The following is a 7,946-nucleotide window of genomic DNA, read 5'->3' as shown; positions in this document are numbered from 1 at the left end:
AAAACCAGGAAAAATCTTTATGCTTTTCAGTACGTTGCACTATTTAGTTAACAGTTTCAATTGAAAAGATTTTAATTATGCTATCATAACTAATTTGATTTCCCTTCAGTATCAAATTGTACTTGAGTTTTCCTTTTATTTATTTATTTATTTATTTATTTATTTATTTATTTATTTATTTATTTATTTATTTATTTTTTAATCAATATACATAGTTGTAGGGTGAAACAAGCTTAATGAGATATTTGCTGGTGTCCATAAATAAGAATTAAAACAACAACAACAACATTTTTCGTTTACTAATTAGTTGTTGCTATTAAATGATAGTATACTGAAAGAAAAGTCTAAATTTTTACTTTTTGATTAAATCCGTTTAAGATGAGTGAATGAATTTATTTTATTCTCTCACTTGTATAAGATGTTCGAAGAATATGTAAGAGAATAAAAGATACTTTCCTAATAAATTACTCAGAGCAACTTATTTTATGCAGGCAAGTTAGAGAAAATGAATACTTTTTTTTTCTTCTGTGAACACTAAAATGTAGTTGGTAGCAGGGAACATACAATGAGAACAGTTTTTCATTCCTTGAATAATTAACTAGGTATTTCTTTTGGGTTTGAAGCTGTGGATTTGCGACCAACGGGATTTTATATAAAATTTTGTGCAAAAACACGATAATGTCCAACTATTTAAGGTAAATATAAATAAAGGGTTTCAGTGTAGAATGACATATATGTTAATTGGCATACCATTATCTATTTGGATGAAATGGAGTCCCATACACTTAGGCTACGGTGATTTGTTGTCTCTTAGACACTTTATAAAAAAGCGGCCCTGTGAAACACAAATACTTGTCATAAAATGTTCAAATAATTGGAGTATCCTAGGATCGACCCCCAAGCACTAAAGGTGACCACTAACCCATCGCAATCCCCAAAGACAAAAGAACTTTAGTTCAGTTCAGTTCAGTTTAGATACTTTGTGCAGCATGGAATCGAACTCTGAATAATTGTAAAAATTAAATAGCAAATTGTTTCTTAGAAATAAAAATTACTTACTTACTTACTATGGTATCTGTGTACGCTCAATTATGAAATTATTTTGAATAATAAATGAAATCTGTGAGTTCCACGATTATGTCGGATCACTTTAGAAAAGGTTATGAAATTGGTGGAATAAAGAAGTGGGAGAACCGTTGTTTGTTCAGCACAATTTATAAGAAATAAATCCAAAGTTAATGTTGTCATAAAAATGTTGAAATAATGGATGCAAGCGGTAATCGAACCAAAAACCCTAAACAGTGGAAATGAACGACTTACCACTGAACCCTTATGGCTCCGCTATAAGAAATGAAATAATTGATGCAAACGGTAATCGAACCAAAAAACCCTAAACAGTGGAAATGAACGCCTTACCACTGAACCCTTATGGCTCCGCTATGAGAAATGAAATAATTGATGTAAACGGTAATCGCACCAGGGACCCTAAGCAGTGAAAATGACTGCTTTATCATTAAGCCATTATAATCCTATATTGATAAATGAATACCTAATGAAGAAAAGTCTAACTGTAGAAACCAACTAGCACTGAAAAAAACTAAACATTGAAACTTTGTCAGCATAGTAATCCATATAATTTTATTTTATTTTATTGGATGCTCAAGGAAATTGTATTTTCAAAAGTGTTAAAATTAAATGTGAATCATGGGAGGGACCTGTTATGAAAGAATAAAAGTTTGGTCTCGATAAGAAAACAATAGTGAACTATGGCTAACGTACTTATAGATTTATTATCAAATCTTTGAAAAAACTTTGAACAAATCTTTTTCTGTTTTGAACAGTACATAAGTAAAATTAATGAACAACTGTGTGTCAAATAAGTAAGATTAATACATACTAAAAGATGGTTGTTTTCAAGAACTTGAACTGAAAATTGTTTCTACTGGCCTTTTTTTTTAAAAAAAGAAGTGGTTAAATGAAATGATAGGAAAAGCTGGTAGATTAAGTTTAGTTGACCTCCCCTTTGAACAGTAATGGGTATTTTATATAATCTTACAAAGTTATTGTTCGTGAAGAAAAGTGTAAATAAAATAATGATGATTTTCTACATGACTATGGTCTGTTACCACCGATAACATGGACGCTATCCGTTTAGCAAAGAGGAGGAGGGTCATGTTGGGAGATTGAATCTAATTCAATGCAATAGAGATATATAACCTAACGCATCGACATAAAAAACCTGTTTAAATAAGTAAATGATCTTTGAATATATGTCATATAGACATGAAAAAAGAATACAGACAAATAGGAAATAAATCAGTGATTACTTGTACAAATAAATTTTAGTTTCATGAAACTTCAGCCATAAGAAGTTTGTGAAACAGTTTATTCTCCTTTGCCATTGCAAAAGTTGGTGTTAGTTTTTTTCTTTCCTAAGCTTTTAACATATAGCATACCTAATGAAAATTCACAGGAATTTCTAGCACTGATCAAATACATAATGTAGGCTTCAGTTTTAACATATATTCACAACTTACTACATGGATTGTCTACAAGAATCCTTAACATTTGGCGAATTTTCGATAGCATTTTGTTTCTCCCTATTGTACGCAATACTTTATCTGTAAACATATTTAGCGAAAGTTCAATAATTATTGTCTTATGATAACAACAGTAATAAATTTTTCAAGTGTTGAGTATTCTGTAGATAAGATACCACCACTCGTTGCTAAAAGTTGTCACAAAAGGAAGTAATCCACCATGTCTTAAATGTAAAATAACCAAAAGTATATTTTAAAAAAGGATTTAAAAGCATTATTTATCGACACGTTGGAATCCAACAGGCTAATTAAAAGACAAGTAAATACAAAAGGAGCTATTGGGGTTTCAGGTATCGTGATTTCTAATTATTGCTTTCAATGTGAATATATAGAAATTCAAGCACGCGCAGTAAACGGTCTGAGTGACTTTGTCGCTTGTAAAACTGATGCAAAGATGAAATATTCAAGCTAATTTGGATAAAAGAATAGTATCTAAAACTAATAGGGGGTGGAAACTATGAGTTTGAGGTTTACCTTAAACTTGTTCAAACCTGTTTTCATTGGTTAATTCAAACATGTCATTACATCCCACGGTGAAAAGTATAAATAAAGAAAAAGTATAAAAGAAAAGCGACATATAAATATTGTTGTACTGGTTGTAGTCGATGAAAAGATTTCTTCTTCTTTGTATGGTGGTCAATGAAGATATTTGTGGCTAGTGTTTTTTTTTATTTTAGTTTGATCGCTTCATATTAATTTAACCTTTCGTAATAAATTACTCGAACACTTACAGTGTGATTATTTTATTCGTTCGTGTTATTTTATTTTATTGGTTCATTTGCGTCGCAAATTCAACTTATTTATTGGATTGTATGCTAAAACATACTCATAAGAGCAGCAACGCTGCGATTATTTATTCTCTCGTTTGTTACACAAACTCGTTTTAAAATTAGAAAGTCGTAAGAGCAACTACGTTGTGAACTATTATATAATTCGTTTACTCTGTCGAACTGAAAAATGTCTAATGCTGAAAACGTATTGGTCTGTTTCTGCGATAATATTCACATAACCATTCAGTGCTTAATAAATGTTTTCAAATGTGGGAATCTAAAAGAAGAAGTATGCTTCTTTGCAGTGGGTGTGCACATGGATTGAAAGACGCAATAAACCATGACTGTATTCTGTTACATAAAAATATATTGAAAACAAAAGTACTAGGTGTTATTATGGATATGGACACACAAAACGAAATTTGGTATACGTTTCAAAAAATGCACGACAATACTTTTAATAAATTAGAACAGTTTTTTCATATATATGATGATGCCATTCATAATGATACATTTGTTAATCAACTGATAGAAATATTTTTGCAGAAAGATTTTAAGAAATTCTTAATTTGGAATGAAAAACAAAGTGATAGTGATAGTGTTTGTGATTGAAAAAATATGAAGACGTATGGATGAAAATGTTACTCTTCTGTAGGTATATTACATGTACAAACTGTAAAAAAAGGTATTATCTGTCAGGAAAGTAAATGTACACCTGTTTTTCGAGTCTGGCATTCCTGCTCTCCATCCGTGGAGAGTATGAGAATTAAATCAATCAAATGTTTACTGAGGGGCAAAAAGAAAAGTTTAATTTGAATAAGACATTGCAGAGGGATACAAGCTGTGAATGCGAATAGTGCATAGTTAAAATAAATAACGATACCGAAAGAGAAAGCCACAAACAGCTGTTAAATTTAGAAAAAAGAGTAAAAATTGTTGAAGTGGGAACATAAAACAAAAATACAAAAAATACGCCGAAAACTAAACATTCACCATGCCATGATCTTGGTGTAGTGGTTAAGGTGCTGGCTTACAAATGCAAAGGTCGCAAGTTCGAATCTTCGGTGAGGACATTTTTAAAATTTTTTTGTTTATAATACATGCAGCTCATGAGAGATTGTAAAAGAGGTCGTATTTAGTTTTTCGTAGCAATTATTATTGGTAAGGTTTAGTACTGATAATACTTTTTGTCTGCGTATTGCTTTTATTCTTTTCTTCATTTCAAAAGAGAAAAATATCCGAACAAATGCCACCAAAATTCCTCATATTTTGAATGTAAACGCCATTTGCAATTAGTAAAGAATAAAAATTGAACGTTCCGATGTAGCTGCAAAAAGTAAAAAGAAAAACATGGAAGTAGACCATACTCATGGTTATTAAAAATACAATTTCTACATGCCTTACACCTCCCGACCACGTTTCTACGTTAGCAAGTAAGAGGTTTGTGTTTAGGTTAGGCTGGTCAATATTTTGCAAAGGGGCCCGGTTTAGCTCTGACGCACCACAGGTGCGGGAAGGGAGCAAAACACTTTTTCTCTCTCCCTCTGTGTGTCTGTTTATCTATCTATCTGTATATATATAACGCTATTTGTGAATGCCATAACCACCCTAATTTTCAGTGAATAATAATAATAAATAAAAATAATAGGTGTTGTTTGTGGAAAGGCAATATCTTCCTCAATTCTTCTTCAAACGTAATAATTGTAACGCCATATCTCCCTTACAAACAAAATATTAGCAATTTATATCGAGAAAACGGGAAACTGTTGAGTGATGGGAGCAACGTTGGACAGTATGCACTCATAGTACTCAGAAAAATAAGCGATTTCAATGAAAAATGAACGAAGAGTCATTGCCGTGGGTAGTCATGGAGCCAAGCAGAGCCCTCTTTAGGCAAAATGTCGATAACTTATATCGAGAGAACAGGAGGTGATAGTAAGATGGGACCAACGTTGGACACCGTGGACCCATAAGGCACATCGAAAAAATTAGGGGGGGGGGCGGGCACCAGCAAGCCTTACTTATTTCCACATAATAATATAAAATTATATTGTCGAAATACACACACGAGTTAGCTAGTAATATTTCATATAATAATAATAATAATAATAATAATTATTATTATTATTATTATTATTATTATTATTATTATTATTATTATTTTTATCGACAGCGTCTTTCCATTACGTGTTCATGTTTGACATGAAGCCAAAGAGAAGATCCATCATTCGTAGAAAGAATAAGAATAGCCAGTTACTTTAATTGTGAACGACGGCGAAAAATACGAAGAGTGTGACAACCTTAGCGAAAAGAAATAATACTTTCTCTCAAATGGATAAAAAAATCAAGCCGAGATAGATTCGAACTCGCATGGACGGCGCGAACAGCCAGTTCATTGTCCACTTTCTTTTTAACTGACTCACCGAATGTGTTTCAGTAACTTACTTATTGCTAATTTTACTTGCTTCACTCGTTTAACTTGCTTTTCCTAATAACTTATAACGACAGGGACACGAACACAGAAACATCGAGGACAGTTAAAAATCATAGATGCTCTCCCGCCGGGAATGGAACCCGGGACACCATACACCAAAGGCGCACGTGCTAGCCACTAGACCAGCGGGCAGGGCACTGCTCACTCTCTGTGTCGTTAGGGATTACGACCACTGTATTGCAAGCTATCACTTCTGTGGGTTGTATACTATGATCACATGTTTCTTCTTTGCTGGAAGAGTTAAACCTACATTCTATGTAATACATGAGGTATTTAGACCTACATCATCTTCATATAATGTAATAAAAGTGTCATGCTGGGAATAAGAAAAAGAACATTCCTTGGACAAAACGGAAACTATTGGCATCAGAAATATTTATCTACGAGGCATGCGCAGTAGTATATTTCAGAATAGTTACTGTTTAGTTCAGTAAACGAAGAAAGGGGTATGAAAAAGCAAATATGTCGAGTCAACGAGATCGACTAGAGTTGACAGAGGCGGAAGCAGATGTGTAGTAATGCAACAACTTCGTTAAATTGATAATTGGTTCTTTATTCTGTAGTAGATCGTATCACAACTTTACGGGAGAGCAGAGAAAGACTTACTAACGCTGTCATATAGTAAGCTTTAGTAACACGATCATACAGACACAAATGGATGTAACTGTGAGTAATACAGACACAAATGGATGTAACTGAGAGTACTACAACCTCGATTTAACGAAAGCCGTTTAGATATTCAGTGATTTGCATGGTTGTATAAGACACAAAAACTTAAGAGACAATACAATTCTTCATACCTCAGCTTCCAGTAACTAGATACATGCAATTTCTGGATAGATACTGAAACTGCTGTCGGATTTTAATACATGACGTATTGCAGGATACAAAATGCTTTGCATTACTTGTTTTTTTGTAAATAGCTACTAGCTTAGTGTTCTGAAAGGTTGTGTATAAACTTGGGATAGTCAACTCCGAAATTATTACTTTTCGGACTCCCGAAAGTAAAACCGGACAAATTCCGGAATTCGGAAAATTCCGATTTTGGAATAATTCCGGAATTCAGAAAAATCCCGAATTTAGAAATTTCTGATTTCTTTAACATTCCGGAATTCGGAAAAATCCGATTTTTTTCGAAATCCGGAGTTTTTCTCAATTCCGGAATTTTCTAAATTTCGATTCTTTCCGAGTTCCGAAATTATTCTGAATTCCGGAGTTTAACTGAATTTCATAATTTTCCGAAATCCGGAAAGTGAAAGTTCCGCTTCCGAAAAATGAATTTTTTTTGGTTAATATGAATCGTGGCGGAAATAAGTCTTTGACCATGTAATGGCGACTTCTTTGAAAGAAATGGGGTGTATGAGATTTCAATCTGTCATATTTGTAGTTTCGTGTGGAGAAATAACAAACTTGTGAACCAGCGGTTTAAGAACAACTCAAGTTATTAATGTAAACTTTTCCGACTTCATAAAGGAAATACGAAAGACAATTTGAATCGAAGAAATATAACATACAAGTTTGCAAGCGGAGACAAAGAAACCTTACGTAACCAGACTAAAAACGAATCTTTTACCGCATAGTGATCGCGGTTGAGTGGTCAAGGTGCTTGTGCGAATGCACATTGTAATGTCTTTTTTTTTTTTTAACTTTAGGATTTAGGATTTTTGATGGCGATTGATCAGCGATAACATATGTTTTATTATATTCAGATATTTAAATACTCGGATGTTTCAATATTTGAACTATCAAATCTTCAGGAATAATAATAATAATAATAATAATAATAATAATAATAATAATAATAATAATAATAATAATAATAAACTAATAATAATTATTATTATCTCGTAGAAGATTAAAAGCTAGGAGCTAATTATCGCTCAGGTCATACCATTACAAGCAGAAGCGTGACATTTGGAAAGAATATTTCGGTTTGGTTTAATGTTGCCCACGAGAAGAGGACTTTCTCATCTCGTTTCTAAAACAAATAGAATAACATGAGAATTAACATTCTACATTCGAGACGGGTCAAGGCTAACTCAAAATTTTCGTCTCTCTTTGGAGATGAGAATCGAGACGAGA

This window comes from Thermobia domestica, chromosome 10, assembly GCF_964235325.1.
Source record: "Thermobia domestica chromosome 10, izTheDome1.hap1.1, whole genome shotgun sequence".
Taxonomy (NCBI): domain Eukaryota; kingdom Metazoa; phylum Arthropoda; class Insecta; order Zygentoma; family Lepismatidae; genus Thermobia; species Thermobia domestica.
This window is presented reverse-complemented; position numbering follows the sequence as displayed.